This window comes from Ursus americanus, chromosome 21, assembly GCF_024610735.1.
Source record: "Ursus americanus isolate L20-20 chromosome 21, mUrsAme1.1.p, whole genome shotgun sequence".
In the NCBI taxonomy this organism is placed as follows: domain Eukaryota; kingdom Metazoa; phylum Chordata; class Mammalia; order Carnivora; family Ursidae; genus Ursus; species Ursus americanus.
Genome location: NC_142147.1, coordinates 51,725,451 through 51,741,816, shown reverse-complemented (window position 1 = coordinate 51,741,816; position 16,366 = coordinate 51,725,451).

Here is a 16,366-nt window from a genome sequence, read left to right as displayed (position 1 = left end):
CTGATAGCCTGGCATGGTTGTATTCCAGCCATGCCCTGTAGCCCTGCTTCTCAGTTCCCATTAGAAATTCAGGATTTGTCAACCATGTTGTCTTTTCTACATCAGAGGTTCTGGCTCACCCCTAGCCATAAGCAGGGGGCCGTATTTGATCCAAAATTATCACAGCTTTCCTTTCTTTTCCTCTCTCTGATTGGCTAGCATAAGGTATGTTCTCCAATTCTGACCAGTGGAATAAGAAACAAAGACTCCTAGGAGAGTCTATAAAAATATTTCTTGCTGTAGAAGAAAGATGGAAGAGAAATCTGTTTTGTGTTTGTTGTTGTTGTTGTTGTTGTTATTTCTGGACATTACTTGGATACAGTGCCCATTTGCATAGCTATTTTATGATCTCAAAGCCTCAGGATAGTAGCCAATACTCTGAGGCTAACAAGGGGATGGGAAAAACCTTCTAGATTTGCAAGAATGCCACTAAACATGACTTACCTTTCCTGGAGAGACCTAAAAGAAAAGGTAGAAAATAACCACTTTAAAAGACACCGTCACACTAACTGAATCAAGCAATAATCATCAATAGATGCTAAAATAACTAAGATAAAAACTTTTGGGAAGAGAGTATTCATATACCAACAAAGTTGTACCCCACATACTGGTTCCTAAATGTGAAAGAGAAAAAAGTACCTTTACAAGGCAATTATTTGGCTGACACATTAACCAAGTAACCAAACTGTGGCCATGGATCTCATACATTCATAGATGTAGACCACTTAAGGACAAAACAGCACATCTGTAGCATCCCTCCCAGAAACATTTAATTGGCAAGTAAACATGAAGGAATGTTAGACAAATACATTTAGGAGATATTATGTGAAACAATAATCCTGGGCTATTCAGATAATCCTAGCTTCTTAGGAGAAAATGGTTTGAAATGATTATACATGATAGGTGAGTAAAGTATGAAAATTCACCAGAATGGGCCATCCTTGACCCACCCCCAGACTGAAAAAAATTAACAGCCAATAAGGATATTTGGGGGATATGTAGGGACATGATAAAGATAATGGGGTCTTCCCATTTCAGTTCAGAAATGTGGAAAGCTGGAAAGATTGTTGCTGCCCCCCTACTGCAAGAAAAATGCTAGACAAACTAAACATTAATGACGTGTGTTGAAACCATTAGAGAATTGAGGTAGCAAGTCAAACAACTAAGATAGATTCTGCATAGAGGCAGGTACACTTTACAGAGGAAAAAGGACCTGTGCATGTTTATCTAGAGCAGATTCTACTACACGCCATGTATGTTGGTATGAAGATAAAGTCGTTTTAATTAGCCACTAAAAAACCAAACGTGACCGAAAATAAGTGTGCAAAGGCACCTTAGGATCATAGATGTAGAAGGCAATACAGATGGAGAGATGAAAGAGATAGAGTCTCTTTGGAAAGCGGCACAAAGAGAGGATCCAGAGCCAATATCTTTAAAGTAGTGCTTCTCAACTGAGGGCTACCCAGAGTCAACCAGGGAAATTTGGTACTCTAAATATAGAGACAATTTTGGTTGTCACAATTTGAGGGATATTATTGGCATCTAGTGGGTAGAGGCCAGAGTTGCCTTTAAATAGCCCACAGTGAGGAGTGCAAGAAAGAATTTACAACAAAAAGTTATCAAGCCCAACTTGCTAACTGTGTGAGGTAGAGAAAACCTCTAGCAGAGGTATTGGAAGTCTCTGGAACCCATAACATTAACATACTCTAACTTTGGTAACCAGAGCAATAAGAAACCCATGTCAAATCCTGACTGGATTAACACAAATCCCCATAGTAAAGGCCTAACAGAAGAAAGTGTGTGCTTACCAAGAAACATGAAAAGGACAGTTAGTATCTACTTATCATAGTGCAGTATCTATTGTCATATAAAATGTCAGGGAGTCAACAAAAAACGATAAGGCATATCAAAAGGCATTAAAAAAAAAAACCAACCCGAACTGACAAAGTACTCATCACAGCCAGACTTAGAAACAAAACAAATGTTAGAGCTTTCAGACAAGGACTTTAGAATAGCTGTGATTAGTATATTAAAGGCTTTGATAAAAAATGTCAAAAACATGCAAGATACATGTGTCATTTCAGGAGAGATGAAAACTGTAGGACAGACCCAGATAACTAGAAACAGAGTCTACAGAAAATGTCATTGTTGGGCTTCATAGTACATGTGATACAGCCAAGGAAAGTCAGTGACCACAAAAATAGGTCAATACAAAACACGCAATCCAAACACAAAGAGGACAAAGAGTGGAAAATAAAAACAGAATAGAGCATCAAAGAGCGATAAGGCAACATTAAATGATATGACATATGCATAATTGGATTCCCAGAAAGAAAACAAAGAGAACAGGGCAGAGGAAACATCTGAAGAAATAATTTTAGAAAGTTCTCTGAAATTAGTGATATATACCAAAAGGGGATTCATGATGTTCAGAAAATATCAAACAGAAAAAAAATACAAAACAAACAAATGAACCAACAAAACCCCCAACACCTTGGCAAGTCATATTCAAACTGAATGAAAACAATAACAAGGAGACAGTCTTGAAGGCAGCCACAGTAATTGGGGAGGGGGGAGATTATAGACAGAGGAATAAAGATAAGAATTATACCAATAACCTTGCCAGAAACTGTGCAACCAGGAAGACAATGGATGATATTTTTAAAGCGTTGAAAAAAAAAAAAAAACAACTGTCAAGCCACAATTCTATATCCACTGAAAACATCCTTCAAAGGTAGGAGATATTTTAATTTTCTAAAGGAAGAAAAACTAAGGGAATCGGTATCAGTCCATCAAAATGTACAAAAAATACATGCACAAAGTTGTACAAACTTCTTCAGAGAAAAGAATGTCATGCTGGGTGGAAACTTGAATCTACAGAAAGAAATGAAGGACACTAGAAATGAAATAAATAAGACGAAATGTGAGGTATTATAATATTTTCTTTAATAATAACTATTTAAAGCAAAGATAGTCACAATGTACTATGTGTTTATGACATATGTAAAAGTGAAATGACAACAACGACCCCAGACATAGGAAAGAGGAATTAGGACTATGATCAGGTTTTGATATCACATGTAAAGAGGCATAGAATTACTGAAGGTGGACAAAATTACATAAGGAAGTCTACAGGAATGCCTTGGAGATATTGCAGGTTAGGATCTGAACAACTGCCATAAAACCAATATTGCAATAAAGTGAGTCAAATGAATTTTTTGGTTCCCTCACAGCTATAAAAGTTAGATTTACTTTCTACTGTAGTCTTCTAAGTGTGCGATAGCTTTATGTCTAAAAAAATTTGTATATTTTAATAAAAGATTATTTCATTGCTGAAAAATGCTAACCATCATCTAAGCTTTCAGCAAGTCATAATCTGTCATCACAGAGCACCATAACAAATATAATAGTAATGGTAAAGTTAGAAACACTGTGAGACTGATGGTCCCCTGAATTGAGATGGATATCTAGCAGACCATCCTAAACACCCACAAAATCAGCCTGAGACATAGGAAGATACATGTGGATCTCTACAAACAAACATCTCCGGCACTTGGTATTGAGGTATGAAGCAGGGAGCTGTGAATCTGCGCAGATATTGGAAGATAAACAGAAGGGGGAGGGTACCGGGAAGCAGTAGCCTCGGGTACCGGGAAGCAGTAGCCTCCTGTGTTGGGGAGCCGGCCGGCTTGAGGACCGGTAGCAGTGGCGAAACCAGACTAAAACTGGGAGTTCTGAGCACACACCCGAACAAGTCTGAAACCGGGAGCTGGGGAGCACACGCACGACCAGACTGAAAACCAAAGCTCTGGAGTGCGCACACTCAAACCAGACTGAAACCAGGAGCTTGGGAGCGCGCACGGGAACTGGGGGGAGGCTGGTGGTGTTAGAAGCACAAAGAGCAGAGACATGCTGGTGCTGGAAGCGAGGACTGGGAGAATGGCTGTGGGACGGACAACCCGGCATGCTGCGGAGTTTTTAGCAACACTGACAGAGATGGAGTTGGAGTGGCCAGGAGAGCTCAGTGAAGAGCAGACTGTGATCTCTCTCTTCTGAGACAGAGGCTAGGATACTGGCCACTGCTGCTCTGACTCTCAGAAGAGTCACAGAAAGCCACCAGGGAAAGCCACCAGAGAACAAAAGCCCAGAAAAACCAATTTGCACTGTGCCTATTCCCACCACCCCCCAACAGGGGACAGGGCAATTCTACCCAAACAGTGTTGCCCGAGTATCAGTGCAGCAGGCCCCTCCCCCAGAAGGCAGGCTGAAGAGTCAAGAAGCCCACATCCCTAAGGTCCTTATAGAACAAGTGCACCTTGCTTGGGTCCTGGTCAATAATTTGGGCTCTGTACATTGCTGCAACCACACTTCATCAAAATGACAAGGAGGAGGCACCCCCAACAAAGAAAAGAAACAGAGACTGTGGCCTGTGCCACAGAACTGAATGGATATGGATATAACCAAATTGTCAGAAATGGAGTTCAGAGTAACAATGGTCAAGATGATGTGTAGGCTTGAAAAAAAAAATTAACAAAAATATTAACAAGAATATAGAATCTCTAAGGGCGGAAAGGAGGGCTAATCTGGTGGAAATTAAGAATGCTATGAATCAAATGCAGACTAAAATGGATGCTCTGATGGCCAGGGTAAATGAGGCAGAAGAAGGAATTAGTGAGTTGCAAGATGAGATGATAGAAAAGAAGAACAAAGAGGGAACATGGCTTAAAAAACTCCAATTTCAAGAAATAAGAATATGGGAGATTACTGACTCAATTAAACCTTCCCATGTTAGAATCACCCACGTCCCCGAGGGGGTGGAGAAAGAGAGAGGTCTAGAAGAGATATTTGAACAAATTCTACCAGGGAACTTCCCTAATCTAGCGAAGGAAACAAGCTTTCGCAACCAAGAGGCAGAGAGGACCCCTCCCAAGATCAATGAGAACAGACCAACACCACGTCACATAATAGTACAATTCTCAAATCTTAGGTCCAAGGAAAAAGTCTTGAAAGAGGCCGGGGGGAGAGAATCCTCACGTACAGAGGGAGGAACATCAGAATAACATCAGCCTACCTACAGAGACCTGGCAAGCCAGGTAAACTTGGCAAGGCATATTCAGAGCACTAAGTGAGAAGAACATGCAGCCAAGGATCCTTTTTCCAGCAAGGCTGTCATTCAGAATGGATGGAGAGACAAAGACCTTCCAAGACACGCAGAAACTGAAAGAATACGTGACCACCAAGCCAGCCCTATGAGACATATTAAGGGGTGCTCTATAAAAGTAAAAAGACCCCAAGAGTGATACGGAACAGAAATTTACAACCTAAACAAACAGAGACTTCACAGGCAGCATGACATCATTAAAATCATATCTCTTAATAATCACTCTCAACATGAATGTCCTAAATGCTCCCATAAAATGCCACAGGGTTGCAGGTGGGATAAAAAGACATGATCCATCTATATGCTGTCTACAAGAGACTCATTTTGAACCTAAAGATACATCCAGACTGAAAGTGAAGGGATAGAAAACCATTTTCCATGCCGATGGACCTCAAAGGAAAGCTGGGGTAGCAATTCTCATATCAGACAGATTAGACTTTAAGCTAAAGACTGTACTTAGAGATACAGAAGGACACTATATTATTCTTAAAGGGTGTATCCAACAGGAGGATATGACAATTATAAATATCTATGCCCCCAACAGGGGAGCAGCTCGATACACAAGCCAACTCTTAACCAGAATAAAGAGACATATAGATAATAATACGTTAATAGTAGGGGACCTCAACACCGCTCTCAGCAATAGACAGATCATCTAAGCAGTAAATCAACAAAGAAACAAGAGTTTTGAATGACATCCTGGACCAGATGGACCTCATAGATATATACAGAACACTACACCCCAGAACAACAGAATACACATTCTTTTTGAATGCACATGGAACTTCCTCTAGAAGAGACCATATACTGGGTCACAAAACAGGTCTCAACAGATACCAAAAGACTGAGATTATTCCCTGCATATTCTCAGACCACAATGCTTTGAAACTGGAACTCAATCACAAGGAAAGAAGAAGAAACTCATTTTTAAGAAACCCAAGCACCTGGAAACTAAGAACTATCCTGCTTAAGAATGATTGGGTAAAACAGGAAATTAAAGAAGAATTTAAGCAATTTATGGAAACCAATGATGATGAAAACACATCAGTCCAAAACCTATGGGCGGTCTGCAAAGGTGGTCCTAAGGGGAAAATACATAGCCATCCAAGCCTCACTCAAAAGAATAGAACCATCTAAAATGCAGTCCTTATCTTCTCACCTTAAGAAGCTGAGTTGGAACAGAAGAACAGGCCTAACCCACGCACGAGAAGGCAATTGATCAAGATTAGAGCAGAGATCAATGAATTAGAAACCAGGAGCACAGTAGAGCAGATCAACAACACTAGAAGCAGGTTCTTTGAAAGAACAAAGAAGATCGATAAGCCGCTTAAGATGGTGGAGGATTAGGGGTCCCCTTTTTCAGCTGGTCCCCTGAGCTGAGCTGGATAGGTACCAGACCATCCAGAAAACCCACGGAATCAGCCTGAGACGCAGAAAGATACATCTGGATCTCTACAACTGAACATCTTCAGCACTGATTATTGAGGTAGAAAGCGGGGAGCCGTGAATCTGCGCACAGATATCGGAAGAGAAACAGAAGGGGGAGGGAGCCTCTGTGCTCGGGCGCTGGGAAGCGACAGCCACCTGCACTGGGGAGCAGCCGGACTTGTGGATGGGCACGCACGAGAGAACAGGAGACTGTGAACCTGGGAAAGCGTGTGCGTCCAAACTGAAAACCGGCGCTCTAGTGTGCTCACTGGAATCGGACTGAGACCAAGAGCTCAGGAGTGCACCAGCGACCAGACTAAAAACCTGTGCTCCAGAGTGCCCGTGAACCAAACTGAAACAGCAGGCTCCGGAGCCCGTGCAGGGGTGGCTGGTAGCTGGCGGTGTTAGAAACACAAAGCAGAGACGTGCCGGCCCTGGAAGTGAGGGCTGGGAAGCCGGCTGCAGGGTTTTTAGCAGCACCAACAGAAACAGAGTTAAAGAGGCCAGATGAGTTCAGTGGAGAGTGGACTGCAATCTCTCTGTTCTGAGACAGACGCTAAGATACGGCCATTGCTGCTCTGACTCTCAGTACAGTCACAGAAAACCGCCAGGGAAAGCTGCCAGAGAACAAAAGCCCGGAAATACCAGCTCACATTGTGCCCATCCCCATCCCCCCTCGCAGGGGACAGGGAGACTCTACCCAAACAGGGTTGCCTGAGTACCAGCATGGCAGGCCCCTCCCCCAGAAGGCAGGCTGAAAAATCAAGAAGCCCACATCCCTAACATCCCTAAAAAACAAGTGCACACTGCCTGGGTCCTGGTCAATAATTTGGGCTCTGGGTATCCCTGTAACCTCTCCTCATCAGAATGACAAGAAGGAGAAATCCCCCCCAGCAAGAAAAGATAATAAGTCTGTGGCCTGTGCCACAGAACTGATGGATATGGATATGGATATAACCAAAAGGTCAGAAATGGAGTGCAGAGTAACAATGGTCAAGATGATGTGTAGGCTTGAAAAAGGTATTAACGAAAATATTAATGAGAATATAGAATCTCTAAGGGTGGAAATGAGAGCGAATCTGGCAGAAATTAAAAATGCTATGAATCAAATGCAGTCAAAACTAGACGTTCTGACGGCCAGGTAAATGAGGCAGAAGAACGAATTAGTGAATTGGAAGATGGGATGGTAGAAGAGAAAGGTAAAACAGAAACTTGGCTCAAAAAAATCCAATCTCAAGAATGTAGGTTACGGGAGATTACTGACTCAATGAAATGTTACAATGTCAGAATCATCGGCATCCCTGAGGGGGTGGAGAAAGAGAGAGGTTTAGAAGAGATATTTGAACAAATTGTAGCTGAAAACTTCCCCATTCTAGCAAAGGAAACAAGCATTCGTGTCCAAGAGGCAGAGAGGACCCCTCCCAAATTCAACCATGACAAACCTACGCCACGTCACGTCACGTCATAGTGCAAGTCACAAATATTAGATCCAAGAATACAGTATTGAAATTGGCCAGGGCAAGGAAATTTCTCACGTACAAAGGCAAAAATATTAGGATTACGTCAGACCTGTCTACACAGACCTGGAATGAGAGAAAGGGTTGGGGGGCATTTTTAATGCTCTTTCAGAGAAAAACATGCAGCCAAGGATCCTTTATCCAGCAAGGCTGTCATTCAGAATTGATGGAGAGATAAGGACCTGCCAGAATCACCAGTCACTGACCAATTTCGTAACCACGAAACCAGCCTTACAGGAGATATCCAGGGGGGGTTCCATAAAAGTAAGAAGGCCCCAAGAGTGATACAGAACAGAAAGTTACAATCTATAGAAACAAAGACTTTACAGGCAACATGACATCATTAAAATCATATTTTTCAATAATCAGTCTCAATGTGAATAGCCTAAATGCTCCCATAAGATGCCACAGAGTTGTAGGTGGGATAAAAAGACATGACCCATCCATATGCTGTCTACAAGAGACTCATTTTGAACCTAAAGATACATCCAGACTGAAAGTGAAGGGATGGTAAACCATTTTTCATGCCAACGGACCTCAAAAGAAAGCTGGGGTAGCAATTCTCATATCAGACAGATTGGATTTTAAACTAAAGACTATAGTTAGAGGTGCAGAAGGACACTATATTATTCTTAAAGGATGTATCCAACAAGTGGATATGACAATTATAAATATCTGCGCCCCTAACAGGGGAGCAGCAAGATACACGAGACAGCTCTTAACCGGAATAAAGAGACAAATAGATAAAAATACGTTAATAGTAGGGGACCTCAACACTCCACTAGCAGCAATAGACAGATCACCTATGCAGAAAAGCAACAAAGAAACAAGAGCGTGGATGCCATACTAGACCAGATGGACTTCATAGATATATATAGAACACTACACCCCAGAACAAAAGAATACTCATTCCATTCGAATGCACATGGAACGTTCTCCAGAATAGATCACATGGTGGGCCACAAAACAGGTCTCGACTGATACCAAAAGATTGAAATCATTCCCTGCATATTCTCAGACCACAATGCATTGAAATTGGAACTCAATCACAAGGAAAAATTTGGAAGAAACTCAAACACTTGGAAACTGAGAACCATACTGCTCAAGAATGATTCGATAAACCAGGAAATCAAAAATTATTTTAAACAATTTATGGAGACCAACGAGAATGAAAACACAATGGTCCAAACCCTAAGGGACACTACAAAGGCAGTCCTAAGGGGAAAATACATAGCCCTCCAAGGCTCCCTCAAAAGAATAGAAAAATCTAAAATGCAGTTTTTATATTCTCACCTCAAGAAGCTGGAACAGGAATAGAAGATTAGGCCTAATCCATGCACGATAAAGCAGTTGATTAAGATTAGAGCAGAGATCAATGAATAAGAAACCAGGAGCACAGTAGAGCAGATCAACAGAACCAGAAGCTGGTTCTTTGAAAGATTAGATAAGATCGATAAGCCACTGGCAAGACTTATTCAAAAGAATAGAGAAAGAGAAACGACCGCAATTAACAAACTTATGAATGAAAAAGGAGAGGTCACAACCAACACCAATGAAATAGGAAGGATCATTAGAAGCTTTTATCAACAGCTTTATGCCAATAAATTAAATAATCTGAAAGAAAAGGATGCCTTCCTGGAAACCTATAAACTACCAAAACTGAAACAGGAAGAAATTGATGATTTAAACAGACGAATTAATTATGAAGAAATTGAAGCAGTGATCAAAAACCTCCCGAAAAACAAGACTCCAGGGCCTGATGGATTCCCTGGGGAATTCTACCAAACATTCAAAGAAGAAATAATACCTATTCTACTGAAGCTGTTTCAAAAAATAGAAACAGAAGGACAACTACAAAACTCATTCTATGAGGCCAGTATTACCTTGATCCCCAAACCAGGCAAAGACCCCCTCAAAAAGGAGAATTACAGACCGATTTCCCTAATGAATATGGACGCCAAAATCCTCGACAAGATCCTGGCTAATAGAATCCAACAGCACATTAAAAGGATTATCCATCAGAACCAAGTGGGATTCATCCTTGGGATGCAAGGATGGTTCAACATTCACAAATCTATCAGTGTGATACATCATACCAACAAGAAAAGTGTCAAGAACCATAGGATCCTCTCAATAGTTGCAGAAAAAGCATTCGACAAAATACAGCATCCTTTCCTGATTAAAAGCCTTCAGAGTGTAGGGATAGAGGGCACATTCCTCAATCTCATAAAAACCATCTATGAAAAGCCTAGAGTGAATACCATTCTCAAAGGGGAAAAGCTGGAAGCCTTTCCCTTAAGATCAGGAACACGACAAGGATGCCCACTCTCTCCATTATCATTTAACATAGTACTAGAAGTCCTTGCAACAGCAATCAGACAAGAAAAAGGGACAAAAGGTCTCCAAATTGGCAAAGAAGAAGTCAAACTGTCTCTCCTCACAGATGACATGATACTTTATATGGAAAACCCAAAAGGATCCACCCCAAACTACTAGAAGTTATAGAGCAATTCAGTAATGTGGCGGGATACAAATCCAATGCTCAGAAATCAGTGGCATTTCTATACATGAACAATGAGGCTGAAGAAAGAGAGATTAGGGAATCCATTCCATTTAGAGTAGCACCAAAAATCATATGTTATCTCCAAATTAACTTAACCAGAGAGGTAAAGGACCTATATTCTAGAAACTACAGATCACTCTTGAAAGACATTGAAGAAGACACAAAAAGATGGAAAAATATTCCGTGCTCATGGATCAGAAGAATTAACATAGTTAAAATGTCTATGCTACCCAGAGCAATCTACACTTTCAATGCCATCCTGATCAAAATACCAAGGACATTTTTCAAGGAACTGGAACAAACAGCCCTTAAATTTGTGTGGAACCAGAAAAGGCCCCGAATTACCAAGGAATTGTTGAAAAGGAAAAACAAAGCTGGGGGCATCATGTTGCCAGATTTCAAGCTATACTACAAAGCTGTGATCACAAAGACAGCATGGTACTGGCACAAAAACAGACACATAGACCAATGGAACAGAATAGGAAACCCAGAAATGGACCCTCGGCTCTTTGGACAACTAATCTTTGACGAAACAGAAAAAAAAATCCAGTGGAAAAAAGAGAGTTTCTTCAATAAATGGTGCTGGGAACATTGGGCAGCTACATGCAAAAGAATGAAACTTGAGCACTCTCTCACACCATACACAAAGATAAACGCCAAATGGATGAAAGACCCTGATGTGAGACAGGAATCCATCAAAATCCTAGAGGAGAACATAGGCAGCAACCTCTACGACATCGGCCACAGCAACTTCTTTCATGACACATCTCCAAAGGCAAGAGAAACAAAAGAAAAAATGCACTGTGGGACTTCATCAAGATAAAAATCTTCTGCACAGCCAAGGAAACCGTCAAAAAAAACTAAGAGGCAGCCCATGGAATGGGAGAAGATATTTGCAAATGACACTACAGATAAAACACTGGTATCCAAGATCTACAAAGAACTTCTCAAAGTCAATACACAAGAAACAAATAAACAAATCATAAAATGGGCAGAAGATATGAACAGACACTTTTGCAATGAGGACATACAAATGGCTAACAGACACATGAAAAAATGTTCAAAATCTTTAGCCATCAGGGAAATTCAAATCAAAACCACAATGAGATAACACCTTACACCAGTTAGAATGGCAAAAATGGACAAGGCAGGAAACAGCAAATGTTGGAGAGGATGTGGAGAAAGGGGATCCCTCTTACATTGTTGGTGGGAATGCAAGTTGGTACAGCCACTTTGGAAAACAGTGTGGAGGTCCCCAAAAAAGTTAAAAATTGAGCTACCCTATGATCCAGCAATTGCACTACTAGGGATTTAACCTAAGGATACAGACATAGTGAAGAGAAGGGCGTTATGCACCTCAGTGTTCACAGCAGCATTGTCCACAATAGCTAAATCGTGGAAGGAGCTGAGATGCCCTTCAACAGATGACTGGATTAAGAAGATGTGGTCCATATATAGAATGGAATATTACTCATCTATCAAAAAGAACTATTTCTCAACATTTGCTGAAACATGGACGGGACTGGAGGAGATAATGCTTAGCGAAATAAGTCAAGCAGAGAAGGACAATTACCATAGGTTTCATTCATTTGTGGTATATAAGAAGTAGGAAGATCAGTAGGAGAAGAAGGGGCAGAAGAAAGGGGGGGTAATCAGAAGGGGGAATGAACCATGAGAGACTATGGACTCTGGGAAACAAACTCTGAGGGCTTCAGAGGGGAGAGGGTGGGGGAATGGGATAGGGTGGAGATGGGTAGTAAGGAGGGCATGTATTGCATGTTGCATTGGGTGTTATACGCAAGTAATGAATTATGGAACTTTACATCAAAAACTAGGGATGTACTGTATGGTGACTAACATAATATATATATATTAAAGATTGATAAGCCACTGTCCATACTTATTCAAAAGAATAGAAAAGGGACCCAAATAAATAAAATTATGATTAAAATGGGAGAGAACACGACCAACACCAAGGAAATAGAAACAATCATTAGAAACTATTATCAACAACTACACGCCAATAAATTAAACAACCTGGATGAAATGGATGCCTTCCTAGAAACCTATAAACTACGAAGACTGAAACAGGAAGACATTGATTATCTAAACAGACCGATTAATCATGAAGAGAATGAAGCAGTGATCAAAAACGAGTGTCCAGGGACTGACGGATTCCCCTGGGAGTTCTAGCAAACATTCAAAGAACAATACCTATTCTCCTGAAGCTGTTTCAAAAAATAGAAACAGATGGAAAACTAACAAACTCATTTTATGAGGCCACTATTACCTTGATCCCAAAACCAGACAAAGACCCCATGAAAAAGGAGAATTACAGATCGATATCCCTGAGGAATATGGATGCCAAAATTCTCAAGAAGATCCTAGCTAATAGGATCCAACAGTACATTAAAAGATTTATCCATCGAGACCAAGTGGGATTCATCCCTGGGATGCAAGGGTGGTTCAACATTCACAAATCAATCAGTGTGATAGATCACACTAAGAAGAGAAGAGACAAGAACCATATGATCCGTTCAACTGATGCAGAAAAAGCATTTGACAAAATACAGCATCCTTTCCTGATTAAAACCCTTCAGGGTGTAGGGATAGAGGGTACATTCCTCAATTTCATAAAAACATCTATGAAAAGCCTACAGCAAATATCGTTCTCAATGGGGAAAAGTTGAAAGCATTTCCTTTAAGAGCAGGAGCACGACAAGGATGCCCACTCTCGCCATTTTTGTTCAACATAGTACTAGAAGTCCTGGCAACAGCAATCAGACCACAAAAAAGAATAAAAGGTATTCCAATTAGCAAAGAAGAAGTCAAACGCTCTTTCTTCACAGATGACATGATACTTTATGTGGAAAACCCAAAAGACTCCACCCCCAAATTACTAGAACTCATAGAACAATTCAGTAATGTGGCAGGATACAAAAATCAATGTTCAGAAATCAGTTGCATTTCTATACACGAACAATGAGACTGAAGAAAGAGAAAGTAGGGAATTGATTCCATTTACAATAGCACCAAAAATCATAAGATATCTCAGAATAAACTTAACCAGAGAGATGAAGGATCTATACTCCAGAAACTACAGAACACTGCTGAAAGACATGGAAGAAGACACGAAAAGATGGAAAAACAGTCCATGCTCATGGGTCGGAAGAATAAAGATAGTTAAAATGTCTATGCTGCCCAGAGCAAACTATACTTTCAATGCCATCCCATTCAAAATACCAATGACATTTTTCAAAGCGCTGGAACAAACAATCCTAAAATCGTGTGGAACCAGAAAAGACCCCGCATCGCCAAGGAAATGTTGGAAAAGAAAAACAAAGCTGGGGGCATCACGTTGCCTGATTGCAAGCTATACTACAAAGCTGTGATCACAAAGACAGCATGGTGCTGGCCCAAAAACAGACACATAGACCAATGGAACAGAATAGAGACTCCAGAAATGGGCCCTCGGCCCTATGGTCAACTCATCTTTGACAAAGCAGGAAAAAACATCCAGGGGAAAAAAGATAGTCTCTTCAATAAATGGTGCTGGGAAAATTGGACAGCTATTTACAAAAGAGTGAAACTTTTCCGCTCTCACACAAAGATAAACTCCAAGTGGAAGAAAGACCTCGATGTGAGACAGGAATGCATCAAAATCATAGAGGAGAACATAGGCTGTAACCTCTTTGACATCAGCCACAGCATCTTCTTTCATGACATGTCTCAAAGGCAAGAGAAACAAAAGAAAAAATGAACTTGTGGGACTTCATCAAGATTAAAATTTTCTGCACAGCCAAGGAAACAGTCAAAGGAAAGACAAAGGAAAACAAAGAGACAACCCAGAGAGTGGGAGAAGATATTTGCAAATGAAACTAGAGATAAAAGGCTGATATCCAAGATGTATAAAGAACTTCTCAAACTCAATACATGAGAAACAAATAATCAAGTCAAAAAATGGGCAGAAGATATGAACAGACACTTTTCCAATGAAGACATATCAATGGCTAACAGACACATGAAAAAAATGTTCAAAATCATTAGCCATCAGGGAAATTCAAATCAAAACCACCTTGAGATTCCACCTTATGCCAGTTAGAATGACAAAAATTGGCAAGGCAAGAAACAATAAATGTTGGAGAGGATGTGCAGAAAGGGGAACCCTCTTATACTGTTGGTGGGAATGCAAGTTGGTACAGCCACTTTGGAAAACAGTGTGGAGGTCCCTCAAAAAGTTAAAAATAGAGCTACCCTATGACACAGCAATTGCACTACTGGGTATTTACCCCAACGGTACAGACATAGTGAAGAGAAGGGCCATATGCACCCCAATGTTCACAGCAGCATTGTGCCCAATAGCTAAATTGTGGAAGGAGGTGAGATGCCCTTCCACAGACGAATGGATTAAGAAGATGTGGTCCATATATGCAATGGAATATTACTCAGCCGTCAGAAAGAACGATTACCCAACATTTTCACCAATATGGATGTGACTGGAGGAGATTATGCTAAGTGAAATAAGTCAGGCAGAGAAAGACAATTATCATATGGTTTCACTCATTTGTGGAACATAAGGAATAGCAGGGAGAGCGGTAGGAGAAGGAAGGGAAGAATGAAGGGTGGGTAAACAGAAGGGGGAATGAACCTCGAGAGACTATAGACTCTGGGAAACAAACTGAGGGTTTCAGAGGGGAGGGGGTGGGGAATTGGGCTAGGCTGGTGATGGGTATTAAGGAGGGCACGTATTGCATGGAGCACTGGGTGTTATACGCAAACAATGGATCATGGAACACTACCTCAAAAACTAAGGATGTACTGTATGGTGACTAACATAACATTAAAAAAAAGAAAAACTCTGTGAGAATGACTAAAACGTTGACACACAGACATGAAATGAGCAGATGTTATTGGAAAAAATAGTGCTGATAGACTTGCTGGACAAAAGGCTGCCACATCTTCAATTTGTAAATATCTCAGTATCTGTGCTCTGCAAGAAAATGAGGATGCCTCTATTTTAAACTCTAAGGCAGACACTAAAAATAATTAAAATAGAGGTATAAATAATGAGTGAGTCACATGAAGCAGTAAAATGAAACTTGAAAAGTACAGGCATAGACTTCCAGTTTCTGGTACAACATGTGAGAAGCTCTGAAATCACACTGCATCCCAAGAAGTAAAAAGCCAAAACACTGAAAAATCAACCAGTCTTCTTAGGTTCATTAGAGAGTGAGATCACTCTTCTTAGGTACAATTGGAGAGTCACATAGGCAGATACAGAGAGTGTCAGTTTACCAGAGAAGAAATTCACCAGCAGAACTGTCCATGGGACATGGTGCTGGGGTAAGAAAACCTGCACTGCAGTTGATGAATGGCTAGAGGCTTGGTGTGCAGAAGCCCAAGAGTTAAAAACTCTAGGGGGACCCACTCATAGGAAGAACCCACACTTTTGTGAGTTTTACCTCTAGGAATTTCACCAGGTCCTCACAGTGAATATTGGGGGAAAAAACTGCTGCTGCTTTGGCAGGGGGGCGGGGGGGAAAGTAACCATTTGGAAGTATATCAGAACATTCTGTTCTTCTTAGAGAGGACTGTCCTCCTTAAAAGGAGAAACTATTTAACCAGAGCCAACCTCCCTGGGAGAAAGGATGACCGAAG